General features: G+C 38.5%; 2 protein-coding genes across 12 annotated transcripts in view; one reads left to right on the forward strand and one right to left on the reverse strand.

Moving 5' to 3' along the window:
* Lar (tyrosine-protein phosphatase Lar) overlaps nt 1–15425 on the reverse strand; it is a 118562-nt gene that overhangs the window by 65509 nt on the left and 37628 nt on the right. For 8 of the 11 annotated variants that reach the window (XM_081987741.1, XM_081987748.1, XM_081987751.1 and 5 more), the window contains 2 exons: nt 7777–7849; nt 1469–1501 (listed from right to left, as the gene is read on the reverse strand). The gene's annotated coding sequence lies outside the window, so the exon portion shown is untranslated. The remainder of the gene's footprint in view (nt 1–1468; nt 1502–7776; nt 7850–15425) is intronic. The other 3 variants (XM_081987749.1, XM_081987743.1, XM_081987746.1) reach the window with 1 other exon arrangement.
* Nucleotides 1–15425, forward strand: part of Rrp47 (Ribosomal RNA processing 47) — a 126808-nt gene that overhangs the window by 59355 nt on the left and 52028 nt on the right. The gene's annotated exons all lie outside the window — the stretch shown is intronic.

The raw sequence follows: 15425 nt of genomic DNA on the forward strand, positions 1-15425 counted from the left end.
TCACAAAAACATACAATCTAAATTTAAAAAATTCATTTCTTTCAAAAACCGAACAATGTTTTAATGTCATTTTATAAGGCCATGATTACCGAACTTATCTCCCATGTTCAACCAAATCTGTATCTGTAATCGTTTTCAAGATCTCCATAGTGGCTCGCTATATCGTGAACACTTTTGCTAAAGAATGGATTTTTTCTTTGTCATTACCCATACAGAATTCATTAAATAGAAATATTTTAAGAGAACTTCAAATCTCGTTTAGAATTTGCTTTAACTTTTACACCGTTACTTCTTGTAACAATGTGAATCATTGCTTTTTTATTTGAAAAGACCACTTTGTTAGGTAATTTTTATTTTTCTATTTTAGGTAGATTATTATTTATTAATAATTATTATTATTGTCTACTTACGCTGTGGTTTAATGTATAGTCTAGAAGAAGTGTCATATCACATGTGTATTCAAAAAACAACATAATTTAAAAAATGTTCAACGTAAATTTGAATTTCTCTTATTATTCAGTACTTTTCAATTTGATTGATTTTATGTATCAATCAATAAAAAAAATTCACACATAAATCCCAAAATGTTGCATTCCGTATGTGGTATTACACTTATTATTTTCTGCGATTTCTACACAACGCTGATGAGTTTCAATAAAAACGAAACAATTGATATAAACACAACGGAAAATTGCATTATTCTCAGAGTATATTTTAATAATTGTACACAAAATTTCTTGGAAATTCTGTCATTAGAAAGTAATTTTTCAACTACTATAATGACCGAAACAATCAGTAATTTCACTTAGAGTATTTAATTTAATTTAATATCAATGTAATAATCTTTGTCTAATGTACTATTCCTTAAAATTAGGTAGAATTTTTAACACGTACTATTTTAGATTAAATTTAATTATTTGCAAGCATACGTACAAAATGCGCTCGGCTTTTTTTCTTATTTCTATTCCGTACCGAACCGTCGCGTCGCGCCGGTGATTTGATGCGTTGTATAATCATAAATGCCGTGCGCCGAACGCGTCTCTGCAGAAATATGGCAACACTGCGGAAAACAAATTTCGTTCGTTCAGACAATCGCAGCCGATTACGCATGAGTCATCAAAATATTTTAAAACAATTTATTAGTCTGACTGGTCTGGCGCCTTCACCAAAATTATATGGCTTCCATTTGCTCTGACCGTCTGTATATATTAGTTTGTCTGTGCTAAAACCCAGCGAAATTATCGAATTTTACAATTTAAATGGCAATCTCTTTAATCCCCTTTTTGGGGGGCACGGTGGTTTCCACTACCTCCCGTGACCCCTGAATTTAAATTATTGCTAACTGTTATGCAAATTCAGGGGCAATTTAAATCTTAATTCGTCCTGATAAGGGGTTTTCCTACATTGTAACCGTTAGTAGTGTTGAAACAAACTGGCCCTAGGATTTTTTTAAATAAATGGTACTTACGAATGGTGATGTCCTGCTTCCCTTGGAGGAGCCCTGAAAATAACAAAAAAATTACTAGAAAGTATAAGGTATAAACAGGGTTAAATTTACTTTTTAAATTTAACACCCTGTAATATTATAATATTATTACGTCTCTCAAGGGTAGGGTTACAGTTAGTTTAACTGTTTTTAAAATTTAAGTATAATACTCTAGTTTGGAATAACAAAATATCAAAATATACGTGACCATAAAAAAGGTAGTTTGAGCTGTGACAATTTGCCAAAGAGATTTAGACCGTGGTAAAACTTTTAATGGTAAAAAACGTGATTTTGGAAATGCAGATTCTGACCTGGAAGCACTCTACGGGCCAAGTGACACGTAGTCAACAATAGTCACGTGACCAAAAAAAGGGCTGAAGACAAAAATTGTAAAATACAAGTCACTCAACCAAAAAATGGTGAATTTTTGAGCTGTAAAATATTATTGTTTCAACTGTAAAATATACGTCACGTGAATAAAAATGCAATTTTTGAGCTGACAACGTTGTAAAGGCAAAGTGGCACGAGTCAAAAACAGTCACGTGACCAAAAAAAAGTAGGTCGTGAAAATTTGTTAAATTAAATTTTGATAGTCGTAAATTCTTCCAGTTAAATTTTATTAGTCTTTCCACACGTCATTAGCTGTCAATATTGTATTTTGTCTAATTAAAACGGTGGGGTTTTGCATTAGTACTAATTGACTAAATGTTTTAAAGGATATATGACCCTTCTAGTTACGTCACAATCAAATTTAATGCTTATCAGTGGCCTATCTAGTTGGGACACTTCATTGACAACTCTAGTTTCTTGACAATCTAAATTTAGGTCCATTCAAAGGGAAGGAAAAGGAAAAGGAATTATCAAGGCAATGGTCTGTGGACTGTGACAGGATCCCGTCATTGTCAGCCTTTCTTGTCACATTCTATCAACCCTTCTCTTGAGAATATCGTTCCCTGATTTCAATAATTAGGACCCAGATATTTTACTTTTGTATAACAACTCTAGTGGATTGAAAAGTTCAATTCATTGGTTTCTAATGTCAATCATGGCAATTCCAGGTACGTCACAATAAAATGTACTGTCATAGTGGTTAATTTTTAGTTGCATACCCGTGCTCTAAAGTTATTTAAAGCAATTTTATCCTAAATTTGGATTCGTTCAAAATTGAGGTTGCTTGAAAATGTATTTTATAAATAATCTGAAACACAAAGTCTATTACGGCGATAGCATCGCCACTATTAGGAGAGGAAGGACGGGATTTTCCGGTACCAGATTAGAGTTTGCTTAATGCACTTTAAACTTATATTATGCAGACGATGAGACTGGCAAGATAGCCTTGAGTTTATATGCATTGTCCCAGATTCGCGATTTTTTAACAACAGTGGAATTTTCCGTTTGACAAGAACGAATTGGAGCGCATAAAAACCCCACGAAAACTCAATAACCGATGCTCATACATCGTCAACGGCAACCAATGAATATTTTCGTGTGTTGCCATATTTTTGACGTGCCAATATGAATCCGTCCAACGCGTGACGCAATGAGAGGCGAACGTGCCTCCCGGTCTTTCCCCACCCGAGGATCGCGCACGACTTTCCCTTTAAATATGTTAAGCGATTTCCGAACGTCAACAGAAATGGGGGGGACGTTTGTCACCGTCTTATCGCTTCGTTCCGGTTATGTTTATTTTATGATCCTAGTCCAGATTTTCCTGTCTGTTTTTACGCCACTTTGACCGTCAGAGGCCACGTCTACTTTTCATGACAAGTACCATATTTCGACATTTTCGATGGGATAAGTATTGCTGTATACTGATTTACAGGACTCTAATACAAATTGTCGTGCAAATGGTCCAAACCCAGATTCGAAACAGATCAGAATCAATAACCCAAAAAAAAAATGTAGGCAACGTTCCCGAACTGACTATTTTTTTACTTTAAGTAGACTACAAATTGTAACATTCCTTTAAAGAAGAGTAATAAGATGACAGTTGAAAGAACGGTGGGTTGGAGAAGGAGACGAAAACTTGCTAAAACCCCCGTAGTTATTAGTTCCATTATACAGTTGGTGCAACTGAATCAACGTAAATCCCTCCCCCGACGTCGTCGTCTGAAATATGAAATCCGAAAACCGAACCGCGCGAATTAACACGTCAAGTCGAAATTAATTTAGTAGAAGTCGCGCGCTAATAATTAACGACGCCATTTTAGTTATACAGTTAAGACTAGCGCCGAAAAGTTCTTGTCACGACCTCGAACTTTTCATCCCCCCCCAAACCCCTACGACTTTACCGAGGGTAAACAAAAACGCGTACGCAAATATCGTACGTACGCTAAACTAAAATATCCATTTAAGAATTAAGCACACACTCCGCGGCTATATTTCCCTTAAAGCTAAAATAACCGGCACCGGTAAAAGCTGGAGTCGAAGAAGGTGCATTAAGGAAACGTAAATAACGACGTTAAGACGCCATTATTTAGTAAAGACGCTTTTACCGCATATCTGGAGGGCGACGCCGGCGCCACCTGCAACCACTTTTACGCCAAATTTACATCAAGAAAAATGCCATATTGTGAAGCTAATTTAGGCTTTAAATTATCAGACCACCACAGTTATACACCAGAAAGACTAAAAATTGATTCAAGAGATGTGACGAATTGAGGGTTGCAGAAATTTCGGTTGACTACATGTTGTTAATTTCCCAATTTTTTTTTTGTTAATTCTTTATTAGAAATTTAACAGATTATCATAATTTTTAAGTGATTTCAGATCAAGTCAATCAAACTTCTGTCAAGTTTTCGCCTGTGAAAATTATTATCTTTGAGGTTTAATGATTCAATTATTCGTTCCAGTCTTCTAAGGGGTCGAAAAATTAAACCTTAATAGGGCGTGTGAATTTAAAAGAAAAGCACGGTTGAGGTTTTAATTAAATGAAATTTCCGAACGTGGTTACGGGCAAAATTTCGCTTTATTAAAACTTTACTAACGACGAAAGCCGCGGGATTCCTTCGGATTTATTTAATTTAGAGCTACCGCATGATTGCGAGACTCACACCATCTTCTTGGGAACATAAAATCCGACGTGAGAGAGACTGGAATAGTTTTTGAGTTATTCCGGGAATTTCCTCAATGATGACAAAAGTGTCAAAGTTGGAGTTTATCGAGTCGCCCGGACTTAGTCCTTGGGTCGTAAAAACCGTTTAATAAACACGTTTTATCGTCCTCTTGCGGTACGAAAATAAACGGCTCGACCTCCAATCTTAATTGGCTTAATTTAATGAGAGCACATTCTGTTTGGTTAGGAATATACTGCCCAGACTATCCGCCCATTCCTAATAAGCCCCGGTGCAGTTCGAATGATTTAAGTAAGGGTCAAAATATGGTAATGTCCGAAATGCATCGGTATAAAATGGCGTCCCAATTTCGACCATCAATTGCCCGCAAATTTGGCTCGATCGCATCGTGTTCCGTCAGTTTTACTGCTGATTTATTCATTACCTACACGATTCCGGCTTTCATCTGATTCTTGTCCGTCGATTTATCACAATATAGGGACTTTCCACCTTCAATAAAAACCATTTTTCCCTTCACGTCATCAAAAGGGGACGAATTTGATGCTCTGATGAATTTCCATTTTTTCCACTATGTCAATGCCATTTTCCAACGATAACGGAATCGTAAAAGACGTGGATCAAACCTGACTCACCCTTTACATTTTTTCCTCCCTCGAGGTTATTTTTAAGGCGCCTCTGAAAATACCAATAATTATTCGGAAAAAACGTCCTTTCATCCATATTTTTTTCCATTCTACAAAAACAGGAAAATATTAATAAAACATCCGAACTGAAGTCACTAGAAACAAAGAAAAATATAAATATCTCCATTTCAAAAGGTTCCGTGTTTTGTTCAGTGAATTTGACAATTTAATGTCTAACAGTCAGCTGTTCTGATAAATTTACGACTAGAGTCAAATTGATACTTTTGATTTCAACATGGTCCGATAATTTTCTATTTACTTGAGTACCCGTAACAAGGACAAAGTTGAAAGTTTAATGGAAAGAAACCGGCTCGCTTTTAATTATTAAACAGTAATTAACGTCTAAGTGAAATTTGCAAAGTGGGCGTTTTATGAGCGAGGTCCGCGCGGCTGAAATGAATATTTTACGTTTTAAAGATCAACTGTAGGGCCTTTTTTCTTCGCGTACATAGGCACCCTAATTGGAAGCTTAAAGCCTGCTTAAGTGGCTGTATTAAAATTTCATTTTAGTCTCTTTCAGCCCCCTGTAATTTTCACGTACAGGGTATCATCACATTTATGTCAATCACTTGTCAAACATGTGGTTTGATTATTTTAAATGGTTGTATTTTGAACAGGAGTTGCCATATTCCCATACTTACACACGAATTTGTGGCACTCTGTATACAGTCCACCAAATAAAATACATTAGTAGTCGATGCATTAAAGGGTTCCAACTAGATAAACCTAACTATAGGTGCAATACATCTATTTAAAAAATGATGTTCAGAATTACCTAACTAGAGTATTTGTCATTGCAGACTGCTGTTTTGTTTAATAATACTTTATTCAGATTCCAGACCAATAGTGCTGAAATGTTGTAAATTCAATGTAAAATGCAAAAGCAGTTCAGCACTGAGACTCCGTGTTATGTAAGTAGAGTGGAATTCTATTTATTAACTATATTCTAGTTGTTGGACATTCTATGAACGAAGAGCGAGAAAACCAAATCATGGCGTGAATTACAGACCTTTAAAAGAGAGTTAGAGTTAGAAAACTAATATTTACTATTAACTGATGCTTTAAAACAAATATTTAGTGTAGTCTGAGATATGGCAACGTTGTTCAACAAGTTGTTTAACTTTGGTAGGTAGAATCCATTCTTTGACTAGAGACCATTTAAAAAAAATGACATTTTCAATCAATTACATAGTTCTAGTGTAAAACATTACAATTTTTCACAGCTAATGTAAGTGCAACTAGATTGCACAATGAATTACACTGAAGCACAAATGTTGTTCAGTCAATGAACCGAAATGTGACGTAGCTAGATAGGAATAATATTTTCAATCAATTCAGCTAACGACAATTACGAGGTTAGCAAAATGATAATGCGACATTGTAAAGCTGGGCGTTGTCACGTTTGGGGAATAAAGGGGCAGGGAAATTGCAGGAAAGAGACAATCGAAGTGGGTCCCTTACAGGAACATCGCATTATAACGTAATATTTCCTAGTAAAACGGTTTTGCAGTAACGACAGAGCCGGACGCCGAGATCAGGTCCCCCGATAGGGCTTTGTCTTCATTGACTTGATACATGCATCCGACTCTATATAGGTAAAGTTTTCTCCTTGCCCCGCCCCATTTAAATCTAAATTTATAGTTTAATAACTTTAGGTACGGGAAATATTTTAGCTGTCTAATCAAATCCGTTTCCATAAAACCGAAGGAAAAACTGGCAGGGTATTTTGTCCTCGGGGGGGTCGTAAAATTCGCTCCGGTTGGCCGAGCGCAGATTAGCCTGATGCATATTTCATTCCGAAGGGACTTTTCGCTATTATTGTCACCTTTTGGCCGGGGAGACTCCATCATGGGGCATTACCCCAAAGACACTTACAAGTCTCTTTCGCTTTTCCGCCACCGACTAAATTTTTCCTCCTTTTAGTTATCTGACCAGAGTGATCGTAGTAAATTATCACAACTGTTACAAAATTGAAAGGTGAGGGTTAGAGAGTGAAGGGAGGAAAAGCGTTATCTAGAATTAATTACTTGCGGGTTTCAGCCGGCCATCTAATAAGGGTCGGCCCTTTCGTTTGTTTAGGGCCGACGATTAAAACATTATTGACAACCGAACAGACAAGCACATTCAAGCCCTAATTATTTCCGCAAAAACCGTCGAAAAAACCAAAAAAAAAAAAATCATTCCGCGAGTAATAACTCGAAATGTTAACGTAAATAAACCGGCGCAAGAGGGACGAATGAAAGAAGTGCTCGACAAATACAGATAGAAATTTTGCGGAGAATAATACCGCCTTTATATGTATACTTCAATTTTTGAAGAGTCTACGAGATGGAGGAGAGAGAGGGCTAAGAGCTACATTTTCATATTTACTGCCGTTTCTGATTTTTACATTTTGCTGAAAATAAATTCGACTACTACGCAAACAAATTTTTTACTTTTATCAAAAATTGTAGTGCCTTACTTTTTATTGGCCTACTCAACTCTAGCTCTTCTCGTAAATAAAGTCATTATTATACTATACGAGTAAACTTACCAAATTCACTTTTTTTTTAATTAGTCCAAATCAGTTCAGGTCATATGACAGGATACCGGATCATGTAAAGGTCCTGAAACAAAAAACGAAGTAAATAGTCTGATAATTTTACAATGATTAAATTTACTAGACATATCTTCGTCAATTATTCGCCCCACATTCACTCTGAAACTGGCGCAACTAATTTCGCTAATTGATTTCACCGTGACGTACCGGATTATGTTGTAGTAGCTATTAATTCCATTCGGCCTGGAGGATTTTCGGGGGGGAGGTCTTTGACAGACACCTGAGCCCAGGCGTTCACCAGAAAACTTTCGAAATGCAATCCCATATAATAAATACCCCGAGTGATTAAAATTTTAATATAAAAGTCGTTGCGCGGTCTAATAGAATGCAAGAACGCGCGAAACTTTCCTCGCGGTCTCATATTTCGCCATAATATGCGAGTTTCGTAATGATGAATCGCGCCCCCGGCTTTCCCACCGGAATAAAATAGACAAATTAATCAAAAAGTTCCACTTCAACAACAGAAGCAACATTATATTGTCACGAATATCAGAAGTTGCACCATGTTCCGTTACCTAGTCTGGCCCCGGTCTCCCCCAGTGCACTGCCGAATCAGCGAGACCGGCAAATTGGGGTCATGAGACGAGTATTTAATCGGCGTCTCAAGCCATCGACGACCACCGAACTCTGGGGTCATCCCCAGAGGGAGGTCACGAGCGACAGTCCGAACTTCCTAGTGCCCGGACGGCTCGTTACCCTGTTGCAGTACCTAAAGTAAGTCCTTTGGGCGTGTCGGACATAGGGGCACCCTGCTCGTATCGAGCGGGTACCGCTTGGCGGCACTTCAGAAGGCCTTACGCCCATACCCCCACACCCACGCATCTACACACCCCCTCTTGGACAGTGTTCAATACTAAGAGTTATGCAGCGCCGAATAAAGAAGTCATGCTTGTACTACGTTTGTTGTTTCTGTTCCTGCGCTACCCCCAAACGTGACATGGTGGAGGCGCCTCGTTTGATCTCGGACTACTGATCTTCATATCAGTAGTCACACCCCAGCTCTACCCCTGACGCTACGACCCTCCCAAAAAATGAAGATGTTGAAGATTTTGAAGGACCAGTTTACAGACTCGCATTTGCCCGAATCGAGTAGGGTAAAGTAAAGAGCGACCTGGAGGACGCCCTAAAGCAACAGAGTCTATGCAGTGCAGATGAGCACAATAATAAGTATAATTTATATTAATTTAGTAAAGGTAAAATTTAACTGAGTAATTGGGTATAGTAGAAATAAGTATATAATTTGCATAGTTGCAGTTTAGTAATAACATTGTCTCAATTTTCTAAGCCAGTGACCTAGGTTCCTTGCTGAGACAGCAAAATAGTGCAAGTATCGTGTGTTTATTTAAAACTAGGTCAAGTGCAAGTACTTGATATAGGATTCTTTGTTTATTAATTTAAAAAATATATATATATTGTTTATTTCAGTGGCCACCGGACGACCTTGTTGCGTCTATCAACGCATTGCCATATCATTTAAGGAAGTAAAGCAGCAAGTCTTGGAGAAGCTGACATCTTCAGATGGGTCCCGCCACGACGGTTCTACTTACACCCGTGTGCACCCAGAGTCTTTTAATAAGTCGAGCTGAAGAAGCATCTCCAAATGTGCTCACGTTAATTAAGAAGAAGTATACATGTCCAATGATAGGTGTGCTAAAGGAGCACGCAAAAGGACACAGTAGGAAGAAGTGAAGCTAAGCGATGAAGTTTGCCGCTTAGAGAATACAGTGCCAAGAGACGGCACTACGAGATGAAGCCTAGGTGAAGCGTTTCCACTTAGATGATGGTGCCCAAAGGAGTATACAATACAATGTGCAGTTGACGTAAATTTTGGCCAAAATGGAGAGCAAGAAGATAGACGCAACACAAGGTTGAAAGGTGACCCAAGGAAAGAATTAATTTTTTTGTGGCTGAAAACATTATCTAGGAATCTAGAAGTAGTTTTAAGAGAAAAGTGTTTATATTTTTGGAATAAAGTTTTTCCCATACCCTCTCTAGCAAATAAGCAACATCGGTTAATTTTAAGATTCATATGGAAAAAGGAAAGACGAGAAATTTATTTTGTAATATATAGAATTTTAGTGTTCGGGGCGAACACTTGTTGGAAGGGGGAGATGTCACGAATATCAGAAGTTGCACCATGTTCCGTTACCTAGTCTGGCCCCGGTCTCCCCCAGTGCACTGCCGAATCAGCGAGACCGGCAAATTGGGGTCATGAGACGAGTATTTAATCGGCGTCTCAAGCCATCGACGACCACCGAACTCTGGGGTCATCCCCAGAGGGAGGTCACGAGCGACAGTCCGAACTTCCTAGTGCCCGGACGGCTCGTTACCCTGTTGCAGTACCTAAAGTAAGTCCTTTGGGCGTGTCGGACATAGGGGCACCCTGCTCGTATCGAGCGGGTACCGCTTGGCGGCACTTCAGAAGGCCTTACGCCCATACCCCCACACCCACGCATCTACACACCCCCTCTTGGACAGTGTTCAATACTAAGAGTTATGCAGCGCCGAATAAAGAAGTCATGCTTGTACTACGTTTGTTGTTTCTGTTCCTGCGCTACCCCCAAACGTGACAATATAATGTGCGAGCTAGCCGCGGACCGAGTTTCAAAGTGATTTAGTCGGCTTAATCAGTTGCCACTCATTGATTACCCTGTTCATTTGATGGAGATATAGAATTTGACACACAACAATGCATGTATGTCATCAGATGAGCAATGTTGCCAAACTTCTCGACATTTGGCTAAAATCAGTTCAGTATTTGTATCTGACTTCAGAAAGTCTCATCAGACTAACTTAGTTTTATCAAAATTTACACCAAGTATCGAGTTGATCAGCATTAGTAATTTGTTTGGCTTCCTAGTGGGTTTGCTCCATTTTCTTCTGTAAAATTGTTCTGACAGAACGTAAATTTATTTTGGACCACCAAAAATTATTATATAGTATTTTTTGCGATGACTATAGATGACACAAACTGTCAGTTTTACAATTTCAAGCAATAGCACCTGCTATGAAACCAAATTCAATTTTTGAGAGTGAGTTAGTTCGGTTACAATAATACTAGTATGGTTATACAATAATTTACGTGGTCAAATTCAAGGCAGTCAAGCCAATCTGAAAATTACGTCAACGATGACGTGCAAGCAAAGTTGTGTGACAAATCCTATACCAACCAGTACACTAATCAAAAATTATCACATTATCAAACTTTTCAATTGGACTGGGGCAATTATCAGACTGGCGTAATTTCTCCCAGAGAACTTAAATTAAAACGGTCGTATTCGTAAATTTAAAGCAAAGTCCTAAATGTTAACATCTAAAGTTGGAGAAGCGGTTTGCGGTCAGGCTGCCGTCCCCCATTTATATGACGGTCATTACAGAGCTGTCCACTTTGTGCCAGCAGCCAGTAGCGTCCCCTTGACCAAATTTAATAGTACCAAGTTCAATAGAACGCCACTGGCGCAGAAAAGGCCGTAAATTGTGCAACTTTTCCAAAAAAATTAGAATGTGATACTGAGTTAGGTTAGCAAGTTTCTACAAAGAGCAGTGTTGTCAAGTCATGTAAAACCCCCAACTTTTCCTAAAAAAATAATAAAATAACTTTTCTAAAATTATATCAAGTGTAAATGTACCCCTTGCAGTGCGAACAAACCACTGGCGCACAAAAGACCGTATTATACAGGAGAGAAAAGAGAAATTACGGGTGTGGGCGCAATTTATCGTAGAACGTTCCTACGTGGCCGTTTAAACGAATCTAAAAGGTTTATTGTTATCGAAAACAAAACAGTTTTTGTGTGCGGAACAGGCCTCGAGGAGTCTTGGTGGTGTTGGTTTTATGGGGAAACGATTTATTTCCGTCAGGTGGGTTTAGCCCCTCTTTCCCCCCAACCCTAAAACGTCGTCGCCATGGATTTAAGTCCTCGTTATAATAATGGTCAGAGTCTTACATTGTTGCCTAACAATAGGTCGGATTTCTTCCACCATTAACCTTTCTCCAGGGTGCCAAATCCTAACCATTACCAGGTTTTCACCAGATAAAGAGTCACTAAAAAAAAAGTGTTTTGTATTGTCTGATGAGAAAATCCGCAATTCTAAACTAATTTCCGTCAACAAATCCAGGCCTTAATGAACTCAAAAATCGACGGTCCAAATGAAACATGTACGCGGATCAAGCGCGAAACATGTTTTCCACGGTTCGCTGCACGTAAACTAGTCCGGTCCTGGAATCGATTTAAATTCGGATTTGGTTATTGTTAAATTGCCTAGTAATCGGCGGGATCACACAACATTCCTGCAGCGTTCGCAAAAGATGCGGGGAGGGAAAAACTAAACCGCATTTCAACCGGGACCCAAAGGGGGGAAAAGGAGCGTAAAAAGGGAAACTCAAAGTTGGAGGAGACAAGTCCCGTATTTTCCACGACAGGCTACAAAGAACCTTAATTACTTTCGCGCGCTCAAGTGATCAGTTTCCGAGTGAAATTGCTGAACGGGAGGAGGTCTCAAGGTACATTTTCTTGTCGGCATAGCCGAAGGAACGGGTAAATCCGCGTAAACCAAATAATTTATCAAATTCCGGTTTCTGGGAGAGTTGCGCCCTTCCTTTAATTATATTAATGTTCCACCGAGACTTTACCGGTTATCGACTGGAAACGCACGATTTAGGGCACAAATGCAGTATAACTATTTATCTAGAGTAAATCAAGCCAAGATCACAATTCAACTGCGTATCATCATTTTATGTTTCTTTTTTGTTTATCTACTAAGTTGTCTTGATCTCAAAATCTATCACCCGGTAGCATTTTTCAATTTTGCCAAGTGTCAAAAATTTATAAGAGTGAAAAAATTGACACCTGTCAAACTTTGCAGTAGGACTTTGGCATACTCCAGAAAAAGTTAAGATAGGAACATGCTAGCCATTTTGCTCTAACTCCTTCTGCTTAGCAGCTGTGACACTCCAAAATGATATTGGTTATCATACATGAAACATACCTTCTTGAAATCGTTAGCAGAACCTAAAAATATAATAATATACAGTGTTGCATTTAAAATAAGCAAGTTGGACGTTACTTCCGGTATAACCGAAGGCGTCACCATTTTGAAAATATTTTAGATGAACTGCCCCTATTGACTTTGGTATACCACTAAATTTCCAGAATTATGCTCCTCCGGTTCCTGTGGACCACTCTGTATATTTTTAGGAATATCCCTTATACTAGTACTGCCTCATAAGGTATAAATTGAATTTTTGACAGTTGCTGTTACAGACAGCGCTGTATATGACTGCTGTCAAATCACATCCTGAATACAAATACTCTTAAAGATTTTGTCGTTTTACAGAAAGTGCTCAAAGGTATCTTTGATTTCTATCACTCCTTTTTTAATATCTGCTCTGACATCTTTTTCCAACTGACTATTGTATGTTTTCACTCCATGATCCTTGTTAAACATACTTTCTTGCGTGAATTTTTGCATTCCACTTACACTCAAGAATTTCCGGCTAAATAACTTTCAACAAAATGTGACGCCCATCGAGGTATAAACCGGACCCGTTAAGAAGGAAGCAGATTTGAAATTTCTTTAATTAGGCACTTCGAATCCCTCAGACTCGTCCACAAACTGGTCGATTACGAGCACCTGGCAACATGACGATAACGTTCGGTCCCGAAAAGCGGGAAAACAACTTTCCGCCCGTAATCTAATCCTCCGATGGGGGTGCATTAATTCCGCATACATACCAAACCGCGGTGTACGTCTTAATTGTCGCGGTTTAACCGAAACATTACCCTTAATCCGTCTAGTTGGGAAAAAACATGCATTAAGGTGTGTCTGGAAAAGTGGAAAAGCACTCCCTACCCCAGTTTGCTCAAGTATAACCCTAGGCAAAAAGTAATTCTTCTTAAAGAGGCCCGACGAAATTTAAGAAAATTGGGAATCCATCCTGAAACTGTGCATATGTCTCTTTTTAGCGTAACCAAACTAACCTCCGGTTAACTCGACCATTTCCACACCTGTTCTCTACTTAACCGGTTCCCACCATCTTGAGTACGGTATTAAAGTAGATGAAAGTTTCAGTGGCGTTCACGAGAAAAAAATAATTCTTTCTCACAGTAATCTGAAACCTACGCTACTGTCTTACAGTTTTTTCTCTAATCCTAACCCTTTCCCTACATCTTCCGGGCCCGAAAGAGATTATTTTCTTACAACGCAGTCGTTCGACCTAATCCTCAAGCATTTATTTATCCAGCCTGAAAGAGTTCGAATTGGTTTATCGGTCGGTTCGTAAACAAGCAAACATAACCCTACATTTTAAAGGCAAACACCAAACCGGACCTAATTGCGTCTGTATTAGTTTAATGCCAGTTCGAGCTTAATTAACTAGTCCAGCTCTGAGTGATGCAAATTTTTCATAAAACAAAAATCCCTAGACGATTTAATATTCCCAGTTGCTAACACTGCCAACTTTAAATTGAAACAGAGACAATATTAATAGGGCATAAACTAAAAGAAAAACGTCCCACTTTTCAGAAAAGTTTTTCCAGCCGAGCACCTCCCTGGGACGATTGTTGATTACGTCGGCGTGCTCTGGAAAGTTTTTAATAAAAATACGGAATTTTTGTCTTTTCGTTGTTTCAAAACGAAAAAAAGAAACGTGCGTCATACTCGAACCAGTTATGAAAAACTCGCTTAATTGCCCTTAGGACAAAATTTTTCTTTCTATTATTCGCGATTGCTAATTGCGTTCTCTCTTCTAATGGGTCCCGCGATATTTGTCGTCTCCGTAATTTACACGGAATTAAATTCAAGGCTTTTAATGGAGTTTGTGCTGACGTTTTTTTGTGGTTTTGATGGCCTACGTGCATTTTTGCGCCAATGAAACGGGGCAACAAAGTAAAACGCTCGAAAACAGAGCGCGGGATTAAAAACCACCCCCCTCACGGAATACGAGGGCTCAAATTAAATGCGTTAATATTTCACAAAATTATTCTTTGCCGCGTTTCACGGATACTCAGTTTTTCCCACTATAATCTTGTGGCAACCTCAGACAGGCAAATATCCATTATATTCCGTTGGAGTATCCGGGGGAGTTCTATTTTTTATTCCATAGACGCGCCAAGGGGATTTTTCTTCTTATCTCCATTACATTGTGTGCCGGGAAATTGGTTATAAATGATCTTCAAGTCGGGAATACAAAGCTAAATATACAGAGGAATTCAACAAAGCGTAAACGCATGAAAAATAGCCTCACATTTGGATAATACACTTCCTTGTTGCATTATGTAGAGTGGATCTTGGGGAGATTATTATTTGATCGATTGGGTGAAAAAGTTTTTACGGCAACCTAATAAAACGTTTATTTTCATTATGGCAGCCATAAACGGCGAGATTTGTAATGTAAATAGGCTGAGACGTGACCGGACCAAAAATTTCCAGCAAACATTGAGGTTTTGGATTAACGGTTTTGTGACACGCCTCGGTCAGATTTAATGAGGTTTTTAAAAACTCGTCTCTGGAACGTTTTGTTTACGTTAAGTATAAATTTGGAAAATTACAACTTAAAATTAGGAAAATTGACGAAAAAATATGAT

The sequence above is a fragment of the Ips typographus genome, linkage group LG10, assembly GCF_016097725.1.
Source record: "Ips typographus isolate SLU linkage group LG10, UJ_Ityp_2.0, whole genome shotgun sequence".
NCBI classification, from domain to species: domain Eukaryota; kingdom Metazoa; phylum Arthropoda; class Insecta; order Coleoptera; family Curculionidae; genus Ips; species Ips typographus.